Source organism: Eublepharis macularius, chromosome 16, assembly GCF_028583425.1.
Source record: "Eublepharis macularius isolate TG4126 chromosome 16, MPM_Emac_v1.0, whole genome shotgun sequence".
Taxonomy (NCBI): domain Eukaryota; kingdom Metazoa; phylum Chordata; class Lepidosauria; order Squamata; family Eublepharidae; genus Eublepharis; species Eublepharis macularius.
The window spans coordinates 1,404,076-1,429,483 of NC_072805.1; the positions used below are offsets into that span (position 1 = coordinate 1,404,076).

General features: G+C 50.9%; 1 protein-coding gene across 1 annotated transcript in view; it reads left to right on the forward strand.

Moving 5' to 3' along the window:
* SEMA3A (semaphorin 3A) overlaps positions 1–25,408 on the forward strand; it is a 365,431-nt gene that overhangs the window by 102,046 nt on the left and 237,977 nt on the right. The gene's annotated exons all lie outside the window — the stretch shown is intronic.

Genomic DNA, 25,408 nt, shown 5'->3' on the forward strand with positions numbered 1-25,408 from the left:
GACCGAAAGTGGAAAAAGAGATGTGGAACACTTGATAACCATAAGGAGCATTTATACATTCTGTATAGGCCAAAGGGGAAATAGTTGTGCTTGTAATAGCCAAAGAGAGAATGGAGTTCCCCCCCAAGTGTATCTGTTGGAAACTTCATATTCAGAAGTGGTTCACTAAAATATTCATAATGGCAGCTGCCACAAACAGGTTCATTGAGCTGAACTTAGCCCCCAGTGGACAATTTACTCTCTCTGTTTTAAAAATCTTTATAACTCAGTTAATTTATGACGGAAGTTAAACAGAAAGAGCACAATCTACAAGTGTAGAAGCAGAAGAACAGAATCTTCACATACAAAATCACATCTCCCGTAAGACCTTTGAGAGGAGGTGGGGCCCCTGGAGGTGGAGAACAACATCATTATCTAGCTGTCTAGCTAGCTGCCTGTCTCGGGGCCAAACTAGATGTAATGGCATCAACAGGTCCAACCTGTGCTTTGTGCCACCTTTTAGAGGTGAATCTGGGCCATTTAAAAATGCTGCAGGGGGGACGGTTTTGGCGCTTGGAAGGGGAGACAAGACCACCTGCACTTGCCGTGCTGCAGGCCCTATCAAGATTGTGTCCTCACAGCATTATTAAATAGTCCAAGTTTACCTCGAAAATGGCGGTGACATCCACGGGTTGAACTCATGGACGCTGTTACATCTAGTTTGGCCCTCATACTCTGATAAAACTAAAACTAAATAAATAAAATATACATACAGTCAGCAAAAAATAAAAACAGTTCTGTCAGGAAAACAATCAAGTTTCAGATTTTTCCTGTATTTCAAGAGGACCGAAATAGTCTCTTGAAGATTTCAGTTCTACAGCTTCTCCCACAGCCCAAGAAGGTGGGGGCTCCCATCAAGCCTTCCGGGATACGATTCCAAAGTGTGGGGGCAGCCATCGAGTTCAGGCCGTGTGTCCCTATATGACTGGTTGAAGTAGGAGAACAGGGAAGCTTGTGGGTCCCCCGCTGACATCAGGAGGCGCATGATGTCCTTGGGGCTTAGCGGGCACAGTTCAGCCCTCAGTTAAGGAGAGCACAGCAGCTTTACGTGGGAAGGGTTCCCCGATCTTGATCAAGTCATGGATGCCTTCTGGCATCAGAGGGGCCAGCTAGGCAGGGAGGGAAGGTGCGCTCCCCCCCCTGTGCCCCCCCACTTACAGGGGTGGTGTATTGTCCGCCAGCCCTCACTCTCTCAGTACATATCAGTTGTTGCAGTAAAAAGACAGAAGCAGTGGGCTGAGTCCTGGTGGGCCAGCTTGTCATTAAAAACAATAGGAGTGAACACTCCTCTCTACATCCTGAGATTTCTCAGAGAGAAAAAATGAAAGGTTTATGTTTCTTCAAGAAAGTTTCAGCGGTCAACTTGCTTTTGTTCCTTGGAGTTGACAACATATCAGAGCAAAATGGTAAAGAATATCTTTCAGAGGGTAAAGAATATCTCAGCAGGAGAAAATGGAGTAGAAAGAAGATGCCTTTGAATGTTCTTATCGACACATTTGTAAAGCTAGTTTGTATTTGTGATTGCCCCGTGTTTTATGAATGCCTTCGGATTTTATGTTACAGCAGCTTTTCTTTGAACGATGTGATTATCTGATCTGAAGTCACAACAGCCAATTCCGTGTTGAAAACTGTCACTCCCTGGTCATAGGCCAGCTGCAACAGCTGTGTGGCTCTTATGAAATGTATATTATCTATACATAGCTGATATGAACCCCACTGTTAACCTTAAACAGGACCTGAGACAAAAGGTCTCTTTTGTAACTCTGTTGGGTGGTATGTTGTATTTTTGCTCTGCTGGAGTCCAAATGATCCCTTCCCCTTTGATGTCAGTCACAAGTATCAGGAAATTGATACAGTCAGAGGTCTTGACACTTAAAGTGCCAGAGCTGTACCATAGATGGATAAATACCGTTTTCTAAAAGGTCTGAGGAAACATCCCTGCCAACATCTCAGCTCTCATTTGAGAGTGGGAAGGGGGAAGGTTTCAGGTGTGGATTGGAGAAAACTTTTTAAGCATGCAGGCAATTTTGACTAAAGGTCCAGAAACCAGGTAGGGCACCCAGTGGCATCTAGTGGACAAGGGAGGGGCTTCCTTGTTCTGAACCCAAGTCATTACCTTTCTGTGTTCCTCAGGAATTGTTCACACATGTTTGTATTTAACATGTGATGGCTCACAGCTGAATGTGTGCATGGACTCAATTGAAAAGCATTGTGCTTTTGTGTTTGTGATGTGTTTGTGGTAGACCATTTCCACTTCATATTAAAGTCAGCAAGTTCTGATTATGCACGAGTGAAGATGTCCCTAGGCTTTGGGTCCATGGCCCATTCCCACAGACCACCCATGCCATCTGCCCTTCCTTCCTTTTTACTCTCCAGACTCTTACAAATTCGTTGAAATTTAACTTTACAAATGAAAAATGTAGCAGCCATAATAAATTATTCAAATGTTCATCCTGGTTGCAAAATTTATCTGGGTGTCTTGGAAGGTTCATCTTCGTTCTTCTGTGCCTCCACACATGGGTACTGCGCACGCGCAGGCCAGCCGCCGGAAGATTTTTTTATATCGCTTTCCCAGCTCCGAAGGGGCCGTTTGGCGCGCGCCTCAGCGACCGTTTCCCGCCCAAACGGTCACATGCTCCTCAGCGGCCAACGGCCCCTTCCCTCAGTTCTCTTCTTGCCGCCGCTTGAGGAGAACGTTCGCTTGTAGCTCCGTGTTTTTTCCTGTGCCTTTGGATTGCTTTCTCGTGCTTGACTTGGATTCTGAACTTGACCTTTCTTCTGCTTCGTGATTTGGACTGACTGACTTGGTAGTGTATCGATCCGGACTGTATTTGACTTCGCGTTTTGGCTTGCCCCTCGGAATGGCTTCTACAGCCCTGTTTAAGCACTGTGCCCAGTGCCGTGCTAAAATGGCCCAAACGGATGGGCATAGCCTTTGCCTGCTTTGTCTGGGGGAGGAACATGTAGTCCCCACTTGTAAGATCTGCCAGGGCTTTACGCATAAAGCCAGGCAGGAGCGGTCCGCCCGCCTCAAGGCTTCACTGTGGCAGCGGGTCTTGGACGCCCCTGGGCCCTCCGAGGCGGAGAAACCTGGGGCCGCGGAGAAGGCTGGCCGAACCTCCACCCATGTCGGGAGCCGGTCGCGAGCGGGCTCTGTAGCCTCTTCAAAATCGGTGGCTACATCCCGCCCGGCGGACAAGCCTGCATCGAGGGCAAGCTCGGTGGCGAGGTCTGCGAAGTCCCCGCACAAGTCGGCGTCGGTGAGGTCGGAACCGGGGAGGTCGACTCCGAGGCCGGAACCGGGAGAGTCGGAACCGATACGATCAGCCCCGGCGTCGATCGAAAGGCCTGCGTCAGTCCCGGGACCGGAGGCTGCGCGAAAGGCGTCGACCAAGAGGACATCGGTTCCGAAAGCTTCCTCCGAATCGGTGCCGAAGAAGAAGGCTAAGAAGACCAAACATCGTTCTCGGTCCCCTCGGCGCCGGCCTGCAGAGGAGGTGGTCCTGGTGTCTCCACCTACGCCGTCGCCTCACCTAGACTCCCCTGACCGTCCCCTCCTTGAAGAAGAGGTGCCGGATCCCGGGGCCTATGTGGTCCTGTCGAGTGGGCGGCGTTCGCCAACACCGGAATCGAGCCCGGCTCCGCGTCGTCGGATCCGAGAGGCGACCAGGGATCCTTCGCCTGCACAGTCTGCCCGTAGTCAGCGGTACTGGTCGGAGGGGAGTGTCGGATCCGAGCGAGTTGGATCCGAACGGTCTGTGGCTGCGCGTCATCGACAGGCTACAGATCTACCTGAGGCCTTTCGGTGCCAGTGGAAAGGGGCTCCGCCTGGCTTCAGATCGTCGGATCCGGGGCCGTCGTCGTCTAGCCGTCGTGAGTGGTTGCCCCCACCCTTCCCAGGAGACGAAGTATCAGCTCTTCCGTCTGATGAGGATGACGAGGATGTGGGGTCCGGCTACCGCTCTGAGTCGTTCTCTGAACCATCCCCAGACGACAATGTTGGTCCATCCACCAGCTCTCCCTTCGAGGACCTGCGGATTTATGCAGACCAAATGGCCCGCATGTCCAAGGCCTTGGAGATTGACGTATCTTCCGTGGTCCCGAAGACGAAAGACAAGCTGCTGTGCAGAATCTATGGAGAGAACCCGGCTACAGTAGGTTTTCCTATGTTGGAGGGCTTGGAGGAGATCATCGACAAGGTCTGGAAGTCACCATCTGACCTGCCTGCCACGTCCAAACGCATCGAACAGATGTATAAGATCAAACAAGGGACGTGGCAGTCTCTCATCAAGCACCCTCCACCATCATCCTTGATAGCCGAGGAGATTCAACACAAGAGGTCGGGGTCCTCCTCCGTACCACCGGATAAGGAGGGAAAGAAAATGGACGCACTGGGTAGGCGTCAGTACTCAGTCGCTGCTTTAGCCCTCCGGATAGCCAACTATCAAACAATTATGGCGGGCTATCAGCTCTACCTATGGGAGAAGCTAGCCAACTATGTCACTGACCTCCCTGCTGACAAGAAGGCGGTGGTGTCGTTGCTGCAGACGGAGGCAGTACGATTATCAAAACAACAGATGAATGCTGGAAGTCATGCAGCTGACACGGCGGCTCGGGGTATGGCATCAGCAGTACTTCTGAGGAGACACTCGTGGTTGCGGTCAACTGCCCTCCCGCAGGAGGTGAGGGCCAAGATTGAACGTCTGCCCTTCGAGGGTGACTCCCTCTTCTCTACCACCACCGACGAGGCGCTTAAGAAGAAGAAGGAGGACCGGCAAACAGCTCGCTCCCTGGGGGTCACTCCGGCGGACAGGTCCACGTTCAAGTCTCGGTACTCGTCGAGGTATAATCCCTACCAGTACCGCAGCAGATACCAACCCCGTCCGTACTATCCGCAGTATCCTACTTCGCAGCGCCAGTATACCCCAGCTCAACACCAAGGCAGGAGGCGTAGGCCGTTCAAGCCCCGCTCGTCTCAACCTCCACCCCAGCAGAAAGATCCGCAAGGGGCTGGAAGGCAGTTCTGAAGACCCGGCCCTGCGGCAGCCCTGAACTTTTCGGACAGACTCAGTCCTTTTTTGTCTGAATGGGAGTCAATAACATCTGACTCATGGGTCTTAACAATTGTTGATAAGGGGTACGGGCTGGAATTCACTGAACTGCCGATGTGTACTTCACCGCTGAGTGCGGTGAATAATACCTTGGTTGAGCTGGAGGATGAAATTCGGTCCCTCTTGGCTAAGGGTGCTGTGGAAGAGGTGCCCTTTGTGGAGTCTGTGAGGGGTTTCTTTTCCCGGTTCTTCCTAGTCCCTAAGAAGGATGGGGGTCTACGTCCAATTTTGGATCTTAGGGGCCTAAATGCCTTTCTAAGGGTCACCAAGTTTAAAATGATCACACTGCCTGCTATAATTGCCCTTTTGAGGAAGGGGGATTGGTTCGCTGTCCTGGATTTAAAGGACGCGTATTTCCACGTGGGGATCTTGGAGGAGCACAGGAAATTTCTGTGCTTCGTTTACAAGCAGCGGGTATTCCGTTACAAGGTTCTCCCCTTCGGCCTTTCCACAGCCCCACGTGTGTTTACTAAGTGCGTGGCTCCTGTGGTTTCCTTTCTTCGAGAGCAGGGCTGTACCATCTATCCCTATCTCGACGATTGGCTCATAACGGCGAGCTCGGAGGCTAAGCTTCTGCAAGATGTGGCATTGGTGCTAGACACTTGCAAACGCTTAGGCCTCCTGGTTAACTTTGAAAAATCTAAGCTGACACCTAGCCGTGTTGTGCCTTATATTGGGGCAGTGTTCGACTCAGGGGAGGCCAAGGCTTTATTGCCTCCAGAGCGGGCACGTTCTTTGAAGAGACTGGTAACCCTGTTTAGACGGAATCGCTATCAGCCAGTGCGCATGATTCAATGCTTGTTAGGGCATATGGCTGCTGCGACTCCGGTGGTCCCTTTTGCGAGGCTGCGGATGCGCCCGCTTCAGAATTGGTTTGTGAGGAGATACAATGCTTTACAGCATCCTCCGACTGCTAAATTCTCTGTTCCCAGAGCCGTTATATCCTCTCTGAACTGGTGGTTGTCGGATGTTAATTTGTTTAAAGGGACCCCATTTGGTTTCCATCATCCCGAGTTCTCCGTAACCACGGACGCCTCTCTGCAAGGGTGGGGGGCTTTCTGTGGGGAGCTGTGTGTTCAGGATGTTTGGTCTGAGAGAGAAAGGGGTCTCCATATTAATGTGCTTGAACTGAGGGCTGTTCGTTTTGCACTTATGTCGTTCACAGCAATCTTGCAGAACCATCAGGTGCTGGTGCAGACGGACAACACTACCGCTATGTATTACCTGAACCAACAGGGCGGCACGGTGTCCATGATCCTCTGCAGGGAGGCCACGCTCATTTGGGAATGGGCAATCAGGAATGGGGTGACGCTTCGCGCCATTCATGTAGCTGGGTCGGACAATGTGCAGGCGGACACTCTCAGCAGGGTGCACATGCTGAATCACGAATGGGGGCTCAACGCAAAGTACGCTGGGCCGATCTTTCGGAAGTGGGGTCGCCCGAGCATAGACGTGTTTGCGACGTCGTCAAACACCAAGGCCGAGGTCTTTTGTTCTCGGGCAGGGAGCGATCCCCTCTCTATTGGGGATGCCTTCCAATTTACTTGGGCCCGGGGACTACATTACATGTTTCCGCCCGTCCCTCTCATACCCAGGGTGCTGTGCAAGGTGGAGAGGGACAACACGGACTGCATCTTAGTGGCTCCGTTCTGGCCACGGCAGCTCTGGTTCCCAAAGCTGCTGGAGATGTCCGGCCGAACTTACGTGGCCCTTCCGCCCCGGAGGGATCTCCTCCTACACGGGGAGCTCTTTCACCACGAGCCCAGGAAACTACACCTGACCGCTTGGCGGATTCGGCCCCGTCCCTAGGTTTCTCTGAGCCCGTCAGGAAGGTCCTACTGAACGCTAGGAAGCCCTCCACACGGCGTGCCTACAAGGCAAAGTGGAGTAGGTTTGAGGCTTGGGCTGCCTCTAGGAAGGTGGCGCCTATGGATAGCCCCTTGGGGATGGTCTTGGACTATCTCTGCGAGCTGAAAGACCAGGGCCTTAGTGTAGCATCTCTGAAGGTGCACCTTGCGGCCATCTCTGCGTTCCATGATCGGGTGGATGGCTGCACGGTTTTCTCTCACCATAAGTCTCGCCAGTTTTTGAAGGGGATGCTTAATCTTTACCCGCCTGTGTCACCCCCTGTGCCCCAGTGGTCTCTCTCCCTAGTCCTGGCCAGGTTGATGTTGCCCCCTTTTGAGCCTTTGGCTACGTGCCCTCTGGACTTGCTCTCCTACAAGGTGGCATTCCTCGTGGCGATCACTTCTGCCAGACGGGTCAGCGAGCTGGCTGCTCTTAGGGCAGACCCCCCGTTCCTTCGCTTTCATGCGAATAAGGTGGTCTTGCGACCGTGTCTGTCGTTCCTGCCCAAGGTGGTGTCAACCTTCCACCTTTCACAAGAGATTTCTCTGCCTGTATTTTTCCCTGAAGCTTCAACTAAAGGGGAAAAGGCCCTCCACAGTTTGGATCTGCGGAGGGCTTTGGCTTTTTATTTGGAGAGGACAAAGGTGTTCAGGAACAGTCCTTACCTTTTTGTGTGTTTCGGGGCGAAGGACAAAGGCCGCAGGGCGTCTGCACAGACGGTGTCACGTTGGATTGTGACAGCCATTGTGAAGGCCTATGCCACGGCTAAGGTGGACTGTCCTTTGGGTGTCAGGGCTCACTCCACACGGTCCCAGTCGACATCTTCGGCACTGCTCAAGGGTATACCTTTAGCTAATATTTGCAGGGCTGCAACTTGGTCGTCCGCCGATACCTTTGTACGGCATTACGCTGTGGATGTAAATGCCAATGAGGATGTAGCTGTTGCAAGGGCTGTCCTCCATTCCTTGTTTCCCTAGGAGTATGCTATGGTTAATATACTCCAATGGGGAGGTGAAGTCGCTGTATATGGTGTATATATATATATATTGATATGTATTTATACTTGCTGGATGTTGTGGGGTTGATATATTTTCTGTGGTAATATATGGGTATGTGTATATATGTTGTTTTTTGTGTTTTTCTTGTTGTATAATAAAATTGAGTTGGATTTCACCCCACCTTCCTTATTGTGTGAAGCTTGGTACTCTCCCATGTGTGGAGGCACAGAAGAACGAAGATGAAAACAGGGTTAACATACCTGTAACTTATGTTCATCGAGTTCTTCTGTGCCGACACACAACCCTCCCTCCTACCCCGCTGTGAACTCCAACACAGATCGCTGTACTATGGCTGGGCTATGGCTGTAGTCTTATCGGGGCTATGGCTCTGTGTGTTGGTTGAGCGGCGGCAAGGGAGAACTGAGGGAAGGGGCCGTTGGCCGCTGAGGAGCATGTGACCGTTTGGGCGGGAAACGGTCGCTGAGGCGCGCGCCAAACGGCCCCTTCGGAGCTGGGAAAGCGATATAAAAAAATCTTCCGGCGGCTGGCCTGCGCGTGCGCAGTACCCATGTGTGTCGGCACAGAAGAACTCGATGAACATAAGTTACAGGTATGTTAACCCTGTTTTTCTTATGTTATGTTCTGCCCTTGATTATGAAGCACTGAAGACCTGAAGTAACTCATTTGGAAAAAAAAGTGTTTGAGGTGATACAAGGTGAAATGTGGACATTTCTCTCCAACAGATGAGTTCTGCTTTGGAGCCCAGTCCTGCTCTGACATCCGGGGCACAAATGCTGCGCTAGCACAAGAAAGCCTGTAGTCCCAAAACATCAGTATTCCCTGAATGCCGAGCCACGGGCTTCTTTAGGGCTGGGTTTCTAGGGCTGGCTTGCTGACCGAATGACAACTGATCTCCAGGTTACAGCGATCAGTTCCCCTGGAGGAAATGCTGCTTTGAGGCATAGTATTATACCCTGCTGAGATACTCCCTCTCCCCAAATCCCTCTCACCCCAGGCTCCATCCCCAAATCTCTAGTTGCAGCCCAGAGTTGGCAGCCCTACAGGGAAGGGATGGAGAAGAGCTGTCAAGATATCTCCTGTCGTACTCTGTTCTCTGCCTGGAATGGGACAGCCTGCAGTTACCTCTTCGTCAGCCTGCGGTTTCTCTCCCGCCTGAGAAGCCGGGCCTCAGGGCCTTGGAGTTTCTCACACATCATCTCTGCTATATCCTGCTGCCCATTTATTAAACTTAGCTAATTGTTTCCGGGGGGGGGGGTGAGGACCCTGGGGCTGGGCTTAGAATCCTATATACGTTATGTGCTTGTAGAGAACTGCCATTCCTGGCAAGGAGTGTAATAGGGAATGAACTGGTAGCTTATCAAATAAAATGCTTTAACTCACGCAGTTCCTGGACTCATGCAGTGAAGTCTTTGAGAGTAACTTGGCAGAACCTCACAGGTGCTGCACTTGACTTAAAGAGCGACCATAAAGCCATCCAGCTCCTAAAAAGACTGTGTAGCCAGCCAAGGAGCCCAGTGGTGGATCCCTTCAGTTCTGTTTCACGCAGCACGTTGCTTCAGCTGGCAACGCCACATCTGCTGGAGAAGAGACAACTGTAGCAGCTGCCAAAAATTCTTTTCATCTCTGTCCGTCACCCCAGATTATTCATGGGGAGCAATCAGGAGAAGGCCACAAGTTTCTGTAGGTGGGTCTGCTCCCTCCTCACAGCCATGACAGAACTGAATGGGATCATGGGAAATCTTCCCATACAATAGTCATTGGATCTCCTGAGGCATTTGTTCACTTCTTCTTACGATGGAGATGAGGAATGCCCTTACTGCTCGTCGCCAGGCCTATTTTGAGACAAAATAATGTCTGAACGGGCTAGATGGCGGCTACCCATTCTTTAGGCTTGTAGCTTCCTTTAAGCAATGTGTAGGTATGCACTGACCAAGGAAACGGATGGCTTCAGAATCAGGCCCAGGCTGTGAAAAGGATGCTGCTGCTGTGCCTTGTGACATTTGTTGTTTATGAATCAGCGTCATGCCTGGCAGAGGAGAATGTTTGCATTAGGAGAGTCTCTTTTAATGTCTGGTTTATGAAATGAAGATATTGTAAAGATTGAGGATAAAAGCTGGATTTTTCCTATCTGTGGATTATTTTGCTATTTATAGGAGAGACTAAGTCCAAAAAAGCTTTGCATTTATTAAATGAAAGTACTTTTAATAGGAATAACTCTGTGCTTAAAATCCCATGCTACACTGTTTTGCATTCAGTAAAGCAGAAAAAAACTAACAAGCTGTCCTCCATGCCCTCTTTCGCCTGTCAAGCACGGATGACTTTTTAATTCGTTTCAATCCCTCCCCCCTTTACAGCTGTGTTTCAGTGAGAAACTGCAGTTCTGAACTCTCTTGTGTAGGCTCCTGAGGTGCTCCTTGCTGTCAGTCTTCCCATCTCCTCTTGGCTTAGAATCATGGAATCATAGAGTTGAAAGGTACCTCCAGGGTCATCTAGTCCAACTCCCTGTTCAATGCAGGAAACTCACAACTAGACATGGGCATGAACAGCATTACGAACGCAAAAAAGCTACGAACAGCCCACTCGGCAGTTCACAAACAAGCTGTTCATGAGACCCGATTCTAGACGAACAAGTGGTCGTCGCAAGCCTCATTCATTGCGTTCGCCCACTGTTCGTGAAGCCAGACAGTCAGGCACCTTCAATCAATTCCCTTGGCAATGGAGGCAGAGACTGCCTGAACTCTGTCTGCACTCCCTCTGTTGCCCTGGAAACCCCAATCTAAGCCCAATTTAGCTTGATGGGCAGATCTTTCTTCCAAGTGTGGAGCTCCAAATTGGTTACAATTTGTTACATGGGAGCAGACACCAGGGGGGAAGGAGGGGGGTGTTGTGTGGCCATGGGAACTCCAATCTCATCCCTGCAAACCCTGTTAGGCAGTTCCGACTGCCAACTACAGACCTCCTGTGTTGCTCTATGGGACCTCTGGTTATAAAAGGTACTGTGCTATCAGGCTGCCTTTCAGTTTCAGCAGGCAGTGGAGTGGGAGAGAGCTGTTGCTACCCTTTTGGGAGAGAGACTGGGAGAGTGCATTGGAGCTGGGATTTTGTGTGTGTGTGGTGAGCTAGGGATCTTTCCCCTCTGGTTCCAGGGCTGCTGCCAGGCCTTGGGGTCAAGCTCAGTGAGCACCTCGGCTGAAGGCTCACAGTGTTTTCTCCTTTTCTTTCCTCCTTAATTCTTGTTTGCTGGCACAATGAGGCTTCGGCTGGGGGCCAAGGGTGGTCATGGGGGGGAATGCAAAGATTGTCCCTGTTGCCCCATGGGAAGCAGTACTAGGCAGGGCTCTGGGGCAGCAGAGACTCCCGCTTCCCAAAAATCACCTGTGGGGGCTGTGGAGGAGGCTGAGGAGCTCTTGCCCCCAGGGGAAGAGGAACTCTTTAAACTGTTTGAGAAGGAAGAGGGCGAGGGATCCGTGGAGGAATGGTTGGGGTTTGATGAAACATCCATCCCGTCCCCATCCCAAACTCACGGTGCTGTCCCTGCCTGCAGTTGACCCCTCACTCCGTCTTCTATTGCCAGCTCTGTGGTGCGTCCAGTAACCCTTCATCCTCCTTACCCTGGAACAGTTAGTGGGCCACGGTTCAAATTCTCTGTATGGAGGCATTTTTGGGCTGTTTCAAATGACTCCCGTGTAGTGTGGCGCTGTGTGTGATGGCCTGGGGGGGGCAGGGGCAATGACCTGAAGCACCTGACATCGACGGTCCTGACCAGGCACCTGAAGATGTGCCATCCAAGCCTGTGGTCTGATTCCTCATCCAGCAAAACATCCAGTGGGAGGAGACAGAGGGCTACCAGCTCCTCTGAGCCAGGATCAGTGGGAGGGTCACCGGAATCCACCCCAAGCAAGAATCCTTGCTGCAAGGGTGCTGCTGGTGGGAGCGGAACAGTCAGGCAGGCTGCCTTTGGGGAGGCTGTTCCATCAGGGTCGGGGATAGTGCCATTGAAAAGGGTGAGGTCAAGGGCTCAGGAGGCGGGCATTTCTGTCGTGGCAGAGATGATTGACCTGCAAGGATTCCCCCTATCCATTGTGGAGGGGTTGGGCTTCCAAAGGCTGCTTCAGCTCTTTGCCCCATGGTTCTCCATGCCATCACGGCGCACCGTTGGGCATCGAGTCCTGCCTGCCCTCTACCAATCTGTGCAAAACATGGTGCTCAGGGAGCTGTTGGCTGCCAAAGGCCGTACAATACACTTCACGGCCGACCTCTGGAGCAGCTGCCATCATGGCTACCTTGCCATTACCGCCCACTGGTGGCAACCATGAGCCCAGCATGGGTCAGATCATCCCCCTTCTCCATGGGCTTGACCAGTTCCTGGCCAAGGAGTTCGAGCATGAAAAAGAGCTGCTCCTTTGTGAGGAGGATGCAGGCATGTGTGGCCGAGCTCTTGCATCCTCTGCACCATGAGGTGCCATACCAAATAGCCTCCCTCTGTGACCCCCAGATCAAGGGCAGCATCGCTATGCAGGTGGGTCAGATGCACCACTGGAAAAACGAGCTCCTCACAGCAGTGCTCCATTTCCAGAAAATTGAAGGCAGAATGGAGGGAACAGGGCAAGGGTGCAGGGCAGGCAGCGAAGATGGAGGAGGAGGAGGAGGAGGGGGGAGGATGTGCGATGAGAGCCACACCAGGAGAGAGATTCCCAAATGGCCCCACTTGATCTCTGGGCCTTGTTGGTGGGCTGTGTGGTTGGCCGCAGCACAGTGGGTGCATCTCTCGCAATGGAGGACTCAGTGAGCGCTATGGTGGGAGATTACCTTGCAGAGCCCACCAAGCCCCCCCCATTCTAACCCATTGGAGTATTGGGCGAGTAAATCTGCCGTATGGCCATACCTGTCCATTGTGGCAACCAATATCCTGTCCTGCCCTCCCACCAGCATGCAGAGCGAGCGGGTGTTCTCCCACCTGGGAGACCTCCTCTGTCCCCACCACGAACATCTACACCCGGAACTGGTGGACATGTTGACCTTCATCAAGGTCAACCTCAACCTACTTGGGTATCCCTCCATGGACCTGGACCTACCTTGGCTCTGAGCCACCCCAAGTCTACTGTGGTTCTAGGCCAAGCTACTCTCCAGCAGGCTCTAGCCCCCCTCAGTTCTCGGGGCTGCTTCCACGGCTGGCAACCCTTTGTCAACCCTAACCCTAACCCTTTGTCCTCCTCTCCCAGACAAGTTCCCATTCCCTCTTTCAACCTCTCCCTCTCTGGATGGCACCAATATGACCCTTCCCCACAACTTGTCCTGCCCATCGCGTCCTCTCCCTGACAAGTTCCCAGTCCCTCTTTCAACCTCCCTCCCTCTGGATGGAATCAGTACAAGCCTTCCCAACAAGCTCTCCTGTCCTGCCCATCCTGTTCTATCCGCAAAGGCAGGAAGGTGGATGATGTCAGCTGCCGCCACATTGGGGCACGAGGGACTACCGTGATACTGCCGCCGCCTTTGGGCCTTCCCGGTCCCACTCCGCTATACGGCTGGTAGCAACCCTTTGTCCTCCTCTCCCTGTCAAGGTCCTGGACATTCCCTCTTTCAACCTCTCCCTCTCTGGATGGGACCAATACGACCCTTCCCAATGACCTCTCCTGTCCTGCCCATCCTGTTCTTTCCACGAATTCAGGAAGGTGAGTTATGCTGGTGACAGCCTCCACTAAGACACAGGAGGGGCAGACTAGCCTCTCCTGGAGCAGTCTGCATAATCCTTCACGGTGGATGTTGGCGTCTTCCTTCCTGGTCCTTCTCCGCAACACGGCTGTTAACCCTTGGTCCTCCTCTCCCTGTCAAACTCCCTGTCCCTCTTTGGACCTCTCCCTCTCTTGAACACTCAGAACCCTCTCAACGGCCTCTCCTGTCCATCCCGTCTTTTCCGTGAAGGCAGGAAGGTGGGTGATATAGGCTGGAGCGGTTTCCGGGCGCGAGGAACAGCTCAGCTGCTGTTGCACATGCAATTGTGCGGTACTGTGGCCCCTGTCAATGGCACTGGCTGTCCCTTCTGGGCAGGGGGGAATGGGTCCCACCCCAACCAGTCACACCCTTTCCGTGAAGGCAGGGAGGTGGGTGAAGTTTGTTGCCACCGCTGACAAAATCAGTGGGTTTCTCGGCTCATGGCTCACAATCGTTGGGGGCTTCCTGGTCCTGTGTTGCAATGCGGCCAGGAAGCCTTTGTCCTCGTAACCCTTACAAGTTCCCTAACGGTTCCTCTTTCAATCTCTCCCTCTCTGGAACCTCTGAGACCCCTCCCAATGATGTCTCCTGTCCTGCCCGTCCTGTACTTTCTGCAAAGGCAGGAGTCTCTCCTCTCCCAGGCCCTCTTTCAACTGCTCCCTCTCCAGAACTGCTCAGCTGCCTTCCAACAACTGTCCTGTCCTGCCCATCCCATCCTTTCAGCGAAGGCAGGAAGGTGGGTCATGTCAGCTGCTGCCACTGCCCTGCAACTCAGTGGGTTTCTCGGCTCATGGCTTGCCAATGAAGGGGTCTTCCCAGTCCTGCCCCTTGATGCGGCTGACAACCCTTTGTCCTCCTCTCCCTGACAAGGTCCCGGTCCCTCTTTCAGCCTCTCCCTCTCTGGATGGTGCTGAAACGACCCTTCCCCATGACTTCTTCTGCCTATCGCATCCTCTCCCCGACAAGTTCCTGGATGGTCCCTCTTTCTTCCTCTTCCTCTGTGAATGGAACCAATACGACCCATCCCAATGACCTCTCCTGTCCTGCCCATCCCGTCCTTTCCGCAAAGGCAGGAAGGTGGGTCATGTCAGCTGCCGCCACTTTTGGAATATTTTTCTGAATAGTGGTCTGTGAGTATGGAATTTTTAAAATTTGATAACTTTCTTAATACTATTTATAAGCCATGTATGTGTCATACTGAATATCGTTTTTTGTACCCCACAGTTGTAACTGCTTTGAGAAAGGGGCATCCGAACACGGGAACCTCTTGCAGGCGAACCCGTCAGCAGTTACTGGATAAATTTGAAATTTCCATTGTTAAAACTGATAGATGGTTAAGTTCATTGTTCTATGCAAGTCTTGAATGAATTACATTTAAATCAGACCCTTGGTGGTCTCTCTTTGAATTTCTCACGCCGTTGGAGATTATTTCAATTTATGGCTACTTGTATGTAAGCAAAATACCTTTATTTACTCTAAGAGCAGAAGTGCAAGCAGCTGTGACAGCTAACTGCTCTACATAGAGTAACTTATTAAATATAAATAAAGTCCTTTCGTGTTTCACTGTTTATACATAGGAGTTATGATGTGTGTTATTGCTTGTTAGTAAGTTGGGCACGGTTTGATATATTTTATTAGATTGTTCATTTCCGTGCCTCTCTCATTTTTTTTGGTACCCTTTCCATGAGGGCAGGAAGGTGGGTGCTTTCTGCTGCTGCTGCTTTGGGGCATGAGGGGCAGCTCAGCTGCTGCTGCGCATGTGGTTGTACAGCATGGGGGCCCCTATCCATGGGCACCTGCTGTCCCCTCTGAGCAGGGGGGAATGGGTCCCAGCCGCAACACCTGTCCTTTCCGTGAAGGCAGGAAGGTGGGTGATGCTGGCGTCAGCCTGCCTATACTACCTGCACAGGTAATCTGTCTCTGAGTGGTGCGGATTCTGTAGAACTGCCATCTTCTGTAGAGTGCACTGAATAGACTGCCATGTCTGTGACGGCAAGCCAGTGGGTGCTGCAGGGGGCAGCCCACAGCTCCCCATGTGGGCACCTACCTGTCTGCCCACAATCCCCTTTCCTAGGGGAACCGATGCCTCCCCCATGATGGGGGGGGGAGGCATTTTCCACTGCCTCCACAGCCAGCAAGTGAGCCTCCACTTCTACATGTTAGGGGCGAGCTCCACCTCCCAGCCTTGGTTCTTTCCTTCCAACTTTCTAATGATGGGAAAACACAGATATTTACGCAATCCACGTGTCTCTCCAATATGCTTGTACAAGGTATCTGTCTCTCCTGTCAATCCAATACAGATATTCCATGTATCCATGCATCCCTCTATCCTATACACCTATCCCATACAGCTATGCACCTGTCTATTGAGAAGCCTGTCTATCCCATGAACCTAAATGTCTAATGCTCCATGTCCAGCCAGTGTGTTTGGGTGGCAACAGCCTCTGCACTACACGAGGTGTGGACAACAGCATTGGCCCCAATTCCATGATGTCCCCAGCTGGTGGATGTTTGTTGGTGTCTCTGACCCACCAGGGTGTGTGTTTGTGTGTGCAAGGCCTCCGTGTACACCATCATGTCTTGCTGGAGGGTTTTCTTTGCAGACTGTTGCTGGATCATTTGGTTATGTGGCGGCTGCTGGCAATACCTACCGTTATACATTGGCGGAAAGTAGCCTCTGAGAGGCCTGGCGGGCGGGCACATGGGGGGTGCTGCTGGCAAGTGGTCACACCCTGGGCCCCCTAGAGAGGAGGCAGCCCACCACTGCCTCCCCCAGCCTGCCAGACCTGGTGGCCGCCGACCATACCAACCATTATACCTTGGTGGAAGTAGCCTCTGGGAGGCCTGTTGGGCAGGCACATGTGGGTTGTTGCCGGCGAGCGGCCAAATCCCCCGCCTGCTAGAGGGGAGGCAGCCCACTTCGAGTTCACCGCTTGTATATGGGGCCAAAGTCAACTGGTGGCTCCAATTGTGTTGAACAGGAGTTTCCTGGGGGCTTCAGATTTGGGAATGTATAACTCCAAGATCCCTATTGCAATCTTGGCCAAGCTTGGCTGATGGCTGGGGGAGAGCCTGCTGAACACTCCCTGTGAATATGGGCTCTCTAAGTCCAACGGAAACTGTTTTGGCCCCCATGAACAACGAACACTGAACATGTTCGTTAACAGGACATGTTTGTTACTGTTCGTCTGTTCGTGTTCATTGTCGGCAACAAACAATGAACAGCATGTTCGTTCCCCCCCCCCCCGTTCTTGTCCATGTCTACTCACAACTACCTCCACCCCACATGTCCAGGGACCCCTACTCCATGCCCAGAAGATGGCAAAACACCTCCAGAATCCCTAGCCAAACTGCCTGGAGAAAATTACTTCCTGACCCCAAAGTGGTGATCAGCATTACCTTGGGCATGTAAGAAGAGGCCACGAGAAGTAAGCACTGATGTAACCCTTCCTGCTTCTCCCAGAGCAGAAGGAGACATTTCTGTCACTCTCACTATGTAGGTTCCATGTATTTGCATTTATAAGAAAGCCCTTTAAAATATTTGACCTTTGAAGGCACCTGCGTTTTTGCCATTATGTAATGCTGTTTTATTTAAACCAAGTAAATTGGTTTAAACTACTTGATTTACGAAATCAAGTAAATTATATGGCTGTTGTTTTTTTTTAACAAGTGGTAGCTTACTCATTTGTCCCAGGATTTCCAGACACATTTTATTTCCCTATAAGGAACATGAAAATAATAATCAAAACTAGGCTCCTGTGGGAAAAAGTGCATGTTCAGACTCTAATATTATTCCACACTTTGAAACTTAGCCTGTTTCATTGTGAAAAGGAGCACTGTAGATTATGGAGAACGTTCTCTTTCAAAAATGTCACATGGAAGGAAGGGTAAGGTGATCCTCCCTATCTACTTGCTGGCAGAACAACTTGGTCTCTGTTGCACCAAAACACACCTATTGCTTCCTGTTGCAGTAAAACAGCCCCGTCCTGATTAAGTGATTTCCATGACTCTAGATCACAGCCATGATTTAAAAAGCAACTTGGCAAATCCTGCTTCCATAAATGTTGCCTTGTGCCAAATTTTAATCTGAAGGGAAATTTTAGACTTCCATCAGTGTGTTTCATAGTATTTCCTATAGGAGGGTAAGAGAAGGCAAACTCAAAGTAACTTCAAACACTCTGGAGTCAGACAGTATGGCACATATAGCTCCATCATCTGAGCATCATCTGGTTTGTTTATTGACAACGTATACACATCTCTAAGCAACTACGTCATCCAGTTCCAGCAATCAACCATTCCTTTCCAGCACTTCCTGCATGTCAGATGCATCTGACGGGGAGAGCTGTGGTTATCGAAGGCTTACACTACATTGGAATTGGATGGTCTGGTTGTTTTGCTGCTACAAACCAACACGGCAAACTCCTTTGAAGCCTCACACAAGCCAATTAATCTCCATACCAAGAGGAGATGTTTACATTTACTAGCAAAGGAATGTTTTGGTTGCACCCTCCCTCTCCCCCCTCAACTGCGTCTTCTCTCTCCTCCCCTTCTCCTCCCTCTTCTTCTATATTTGACCAGTCTCTGTATCATGCATCTGACGAAGAGAACTTGATTCTCGAAAGCTTATGCTACAATAAAATTGGTTAGTCTTAAAGGTGCTACTGGACTCTTTTTGATTTTGCTACCACAGACTAACACGGCTCACTCCTCTGCATCCTGCACGTACGTTAACATTCCACTTCCAAGCAGAGGACTTTTTCGTGTATTTATCATGAACCCCAGCAGCTGGGGAATTTTACAGGATATGTGTGCAGTGAGACTCAAAAGACTGGCTGTTGGGTTTACACAGTTTGTAGGCATGTAACAGGTTGGCAAAGGCTGCTTTCTACCTTCTGCCTTTTTAGCAGGTAATGCCTGCAAGAAGCAATACATCCTGATCAATCAAAATTTAAGATCCAGTCTTGGCCTCATTCCTGTATATAAGATGAGACTAGCTAAATATTTATTATTAACTGAAGGAACAAATTGGGGAAAGTAGTACCGTGTGCATCAGGGGTCCCCACTGTGGTGCCCCCCTGTGGTGCCCACTGACACCTTTCCTTGGGTCCACCAAGTGGTTTTAGAAAGTGGGTGGGGCCAGGTGGGGCTTTTGCCCAGCAGGCCTTCTGATTTGCAATTGGAGATTTGATTGGCTGTGCAGATTTTTAAAAAATATTGCTTTGGCAGAAGCTGCTTCCACAGCACAAGAATGTTCACTGTCCGGCTAAAGGTAAGCTGCAGCAGCCATTTTGTGGCAGCCATTTTGTGGCTGCACCCACCACACTGTGTCAGAGCTCCAAATGTACCTGCAGGCTCAAAAAGGTTGGGGACCCCTGGTTATACCTCATTAGAACTTCTTTATGTAACCCAGCTGTTGTAATCAAGGGTGAATTCAAGGTCCAGGGACTCCTTTCTTTAAAAACTCTGCTTTGAACTCACACACCTTGGTATATGGACACCTGCATTTATTATTACAGAGCTAAACAGAACATGTAAAGCTGGGTATGGAACTCCCCCCACCCCCAAGGCCCGGAGTCCCCGAATGAAAGGCCTATCAAGCCAGGGCCTTGCTCGCAGTCCCCAGAGAGAGCAGGTCTCCTTGCAGGATCTGAAGGGCATCGCAGCTCCTGAGTCCAGGGCCAGTTTCTTCCCAGGAAGTGAATTCAGCCAGCAGGCTAGGAGGGCCCCCACCAGACGCCACCAGCTCCAACCCAACAAGACAGGTTGGGGATCAGCCTCCTGTCCAGGAAGTGAGCTCGGCAAAGAGAGGCCTGGAGCTTATTTATTCTGCACCAGAATAAATGAGCTCAGCAGCCAAGTGCTGAAGAGTTGCTCTTGTTGTAGCGCCTGCCTGCAGCTTCTTCAACTGAGGCCTGTCCAGCGAGACATCAGTTGCTTGGAGCAAGCACAAGGGCTTCCAAAAGGCCTCCTCTGCTCCCCTCTCTCAGTTCAAAACCAACAGCCCTCAGGCTCCACAACCCACCACGGCTACAATAAACAAAGTAGCTACGTACAGACATGCACTCCTCCCAGCATGCAAATTAAGTAGTTGCTTTGCTCCACCCAATAGCCTACATTCCCAAAGCTCTACATGTATTTTTGCTAAAACATCAGGAAAATGCCCATCCTGATGGGAAGGAGAAGGACTCATCAGTTTCAAGAAACCTGGATAGACTCCATTAACTTCTGCATGTTTTGTGCACCGAGCCCCTGTAGCTTCAGAAGTCGACACTTGGTAGATGTCAGGCTTTGCCCCAGAGGAGCTGATGCTTGGGGTGGGCTCACCCTCCAGGGTTCCTCCTTCTGTGCAGGAGGAGAAGAATGTACAGCACCCTTGGGTCTCTCCCCCCAGTGCTGAGCCCTGGTCCCTCCAGCATGGAGTCTCTCTTCCTCCCCGGCTACCTGTGGGAGTCCTCTATTTGAGGGATTTCCCTGTGGGATGGCACCCGCCACGCCCCAGGCACTGCCAGTGTCCCAAAGAGGTCCTCCCCTCCTGGGGGGCTGACTCCCTCTGGCTCAATTCCCCTGAACCTGGTGCTCCTCCCAATCTATCAAAGCCTGGCTGTAGGGTGGGGCTGGCCATCTTCCGCCCAGCCCCCTGGGCCAGTGTGTGTCTTTAAAGCGGAGAGAGACTCTGCTCCGCCTGCCTGGCCCAAGTGTCGCTGCCTGCTTCTGCCTCTCCGTTCCAGGGATCAGGGTCCCAAAGGGTTGACAGGGTCGTGGGTGTCCCAGCTGTGCCATCTGCCATCATGCCCTCTCCGTCCCCCGCCTGACTTTCCGTGCCAGCTGGCCCCTCTCCCGGTGCCACAGCCCTCCTGGTGCATGAGGCCACAGGGCTGCCCCCTGCTGCCCTCATTGCCTGCTCTTTGCTGGGCCCTTGCCACTGGGCAGTCCTCTTCCCATCGCTGACACCACCTGTCCTGCACGACCGGGGAAGGACCTTGGTTCCCAGTGGAGGCTACTCATGCCATTTGTACACTTGCCCGAGTTGCCCTGGGACCGGGGCGGGGGGGGGCGGGGTAAGGCATCTTCTGACCTCAGGCAGTAGGAGTTCAGCCCATTCGCAGGTTTGGCCTTCCATCCCAGCAGTTGCCCCCTTCCCTCTTCCCCATGCCCTTGTTAGTTCTCTTGATTTTAGCAGGGGAGTAGAACACATTTTGTTTTTTCTTACTGGCTTCAGTTCATGCCAAGCGATATGCACTAGCAGCCACAACATTTCAAGGGCAGCCGCAAAATTTCTGGGCATTACCCAGGATTGTGGTTGTGCTCCCTGTCTCCTCCACTTGTGTGTGTGTGTGGAGGGTGGGAATGACCCCAGCATAGCACTGTGCATGCCCATTTTGAGGCATACAGAGGCCAGTTTGCTGTCTGTGGCTTGAGGAGAAGTAGAGCAGCGTTAGAGATATGCTGGAGCAGTGTTCTCTTGGTTGGCTGCTTGTGCCATGGACTCCCTTCCTATGCAGTGGGCCCTTCCCCAGTGCCAGAATCCCCCTGTATGTTCTATGAGTGCCAGTTAATCCAGAAAGAGAGTGCTTCTTACCTTATGATCTGGCATCTGAGCTCTGGATATTTGGGCTGGGATTTTTACAGTGCTTGAGAGAAGGATTGGCTACAGGCCTGGTTGGCCTGTAGGGGCCACATGGCTTGGATGTGTGACAGGAGGCAGTCGGGGACCATTTTTTCCACTCTCCGTAAGCTCTAGATGGGACTAGAGTCAGGCCAGGGTTGTTGTCACTGTTGTAACATTACACTTGTGCAGGGGGTACGAACTCCCTGGTGCCATCCGTTTCTCCATAGGTGCAAGGGCTGCACTGATGTAGTGACAGTGCCCTTTGGCACCAATGTACATCCAGGCATACTGGTGTACCTCCTACTTCATTTATTTGTTGATTCGTTTAGGGAATGTATATGCTTCTGGTCCTCTTTATTCTTACTTCTGCCTAGCTTTAGATAGGCTCCCTTAATATAGGTGTCGTCTGCAGATTGATGAAGTTACTTCCTTTCTAAAATACCCATAATCATATATCTGACTCTGAGCTTGGCCACAAGAGTGGGCATCATGTATTCACACAGATATAAGAAGAAGTGATGTTTCTACAAACCCCCAGTTTTGCAAAAGAAAACACACCAAGTGAGGCTGCTAAACGTCTACCCTGGTGGTACTTCATGTTTTGGGTGCCGTTTGCTCCTGTTTCATACTTTCTGCACTTACTTGGAGACCAGTTTATGACCTTTAACACAGCAAACTTTAGTTTGGGGTGCAATAACTGTTCTTCTTGGTTATTTCAGAATACTGTGTCTTGTTGTTCATAGAGAAGGCAGTGTTCTTTTAGTCATTAGACACGACAATCCCAGGCCTCTGCTGGAGATAGAAGGACTGGAATCTGGTGCAAAGTCCGAAGTCTTCTTTCAGTTTTTCTTCAGATGCAGAGCAGGTGTTTTGACAGATGGGTGGATTTTATTTTTATAACTGTCCGGGAAAAGTGTGCATAACACAACACAACCAGTTTTGCACATCTCTGGTGTTTGTTTGACAAGCCTTCTATGCCGGGCTCCTATGCTTTTCCATTATAGACATTGTTGTTGCTGTTTGCTCTGGCTATTGTGTGGAATCTCTGAGACGCAGATATTGAAAGACACTTTATAAGAAATATGCAGGCCTCCTCAGTAGGGGAGACATACTTTGAGAGAGTGACAATCCGCCAGAGAAGTCCGCCATTACGCCCTTAACACTGCAGCCTTCTCTTCAGAATGGTACTTATTCCCTCCCTCCCCCCCCCCCCACCTCCAAATAAGAGTGGAAGGGCTGGGATTGTATCTGAAACCATCGAACTCTGGGGACGGCTGCGTATTGGTTTTGCCGTCTTCTAGGCAAGGAGCAGGGGTCACTGGGGGTGTGAGGAGGGGAGGTAATTGTGAATTTCCTGCCTTTGGCTGGGGGTTGGACTAGATGACCCTGGAGGGACCTTCCACCCTATGATTCTATGCTTCTGTGATAAGGATGATGTGATGACCCCGAGAGAGACCCCTGCAGACACCCCCTGCCAATTGATTTGCAAATGGTGACAGAACAAGTAAGCTTCCTGGTCATTGTATCCATTGCAAGATATTTTCTCCTCTAAGTCTTCCCACCATCCACCTAAGACATCTCCCGTTGATTAGCAGCTTGAATGGGTGGTGAGCAGGAGGAATGTCAGGAACCTGGATGGGCCCCTGGCCACACTGGAGGTTGTCATTCCTCTAACCATGCAGAATGACCAGTGCAAGTCCCCAAAGAGAATGATGGTTTTTAAGGCAAGGGAGAAGAAACCCCTCCAAGTCGACCTCCGGCAGACATTCTTTCACATTGCTCTTAATAGAGTTGACAAGCAGGGAATGCCAGGCGGGTGAGGTGAGACAAAGCATGGAGACATTCCCCATCCTGGGAACCTGAGTCCTCTGGCTCCATGGACGGCTTCCTGCCTGCCTAGCTTTGAACCTCGGCAGTGCCGAAGGGGCTGAAAGCTGAATACCTGAGTATGAACTATTGCTCTAGCCCCAACCCTAGTACCATAGCTGGGAGAGGGTATTTTTACCTTTTCTTCTTTGGGTGTTCAATGGGAGTTTGGGGTTGGGGAATATTTACATTCCTGAATCAATGGGGGGGGCATTTTAGGCAACCCCTCCCTCCAAATATGCCATGCCCCAGCTACAAATTCTCAGCTTTCAGAAATGTAAGTGGAGATATGCATGCAGTTTGGGTCCCAATTCTCCTGGAGGGAGTGCGAGGGGGCTGCAAGACAGCTAGAGCTGACTGTGTTAACCCCCTCTTGACTAAACCCCTGCTTTTCTGTTCCGTCCCATCCCTTCTTCTCCCTGGGGGCTTTGCTTCTTTCTTGGTTTTTTTGACCTCTCTAATATACACAGTGAGGAGTGAGAATCCTGAAGTCATAAAAGTGACCTATTTGTCAAGCATGGGGTTCCTCTTTCTTGTTTTCCTTTTGGGCCCCAGGCAGTCTGGAGCATCTTCCTTTAATTAGGTGATTTCGCACCCTCAGTTTGTCTTTGATAAACAGCTGCAGGCTATGGAAATGAGTGCATTTTTCCCAGTGGCCCAGGGTCCTCCCTCCAGATATGCAAAATTGCCTCTCACTGGCACCATTGCACCGAGTTCCCTATATGTATATAGAAATCGTTGCGCTTGCCAGCATCTTATACTGTAAGATCACACGGTTTAAACTACTCTGTTGAGGCCAGCTAAGTCATTCCAAGTCTACAGCCAGAAAAACAGGGGGAATTGCTTTGTTTTAAAGTTGGCAGACTTTTTTCACCAGCATTCAGAAAAAAATATTGTGTGCCAAATTTCACAGTTAATACATGTCATACCAGTGCTCTGTAAAGGACCGAGGAGAATCCTAAGAAAATTGGCAGAATATTTCAGGCTCAGTTATGTCATAATAAACCTTCTGTCCACTCCTATGCCATTTCGCATAATCACTTCACAAATGCAAATATAATTAGGCTTTGTGCAGCAGCCAATAATTAAAGTTCCAGTACCAATACCATTTTGATTGACAGATCTTCTTTCTAGTTGACTGCAACCATTTGGTCGCAACTGAGGCTAGGCAAATTTGACTTTCCCATAGAGTTGTGGGAGTAGAGAGTCTCCCACAACCTGTACCACCCAGATGGCAACTTTCAAATGGGAGCAGGAAGTTAGGGCTGTGCATCATTTTTGCCTTTTCTTAGCTTTCTGCCAACACCAGGCTGAAACAATAGACAGTCTTGTATGACTTTAACGACTAAGAGATTTATTGGAGCACAAGCTTGCATGGTCTAGAGACTAGAGACAATGGGGATGATAAATTAGGCTTTCATCCATGAAAGCTTACACCACGATAAATCAGTTAGTCTTCAAAGTGCCACCGGATATTAGGTGGGTAAGCTGTTTGAAGGATTACTGGTTTAGTGTTAAAATAAACTTCTTTGACCACTGCAAGTTGGTCATTATTATCACAATCACTATGAAAAGCCACGATCCTAGGCTCCTGCTGTCCGCTCTGAGCATGGTGGGAATGGGCCCCTCGACTCATCTCCTGTCCATGAAGGCGGGGAAGTGAGTGATGTTGGCTACAGACTCCACTGCGACACAGGAAGGGTGGACAAGCCTCTGCCACAGCAGCCTGCGCAATTCGACACAGTGGCTGTTTGGGGCCTCTTGGTTGTCTTCTCCCTGTCAAGTTCCCAGTCCCTCTTCACGCCTCTCCCTCTCTGGATCTGCTCAGATGCCTCTGAACATCTCCTGTCTTTCCCAGCCCATCCTTTCCGCAAAGTCAGGAAGGTGTGGTGCTGCCAGCTGATGCTGCTTTTGGCCACAAGGAACAGCTCTGCTGCTGTTAGAGTGGCACCACATGGTACCCCCCCCCCTTCCATGGCACCTGCTGTCCCCTCTGAGCAGGAGGGAATGTGTCCCTCCCACCCTTTCTGTGAGGACAAGAAGGTGCGTGCTGTCTGCTGCTGCCGCTTTGGACCACGAGGGGCAGCTCAGATGCATTTGCTGAGCTGACAGGTTTGAGCTTCACAGTGCACCCCTATCCATATGCACCTCTTGTCCTCTATGTGCATGGGGGAATGGGTCCCACGACCAGTCACGTGTCCTTT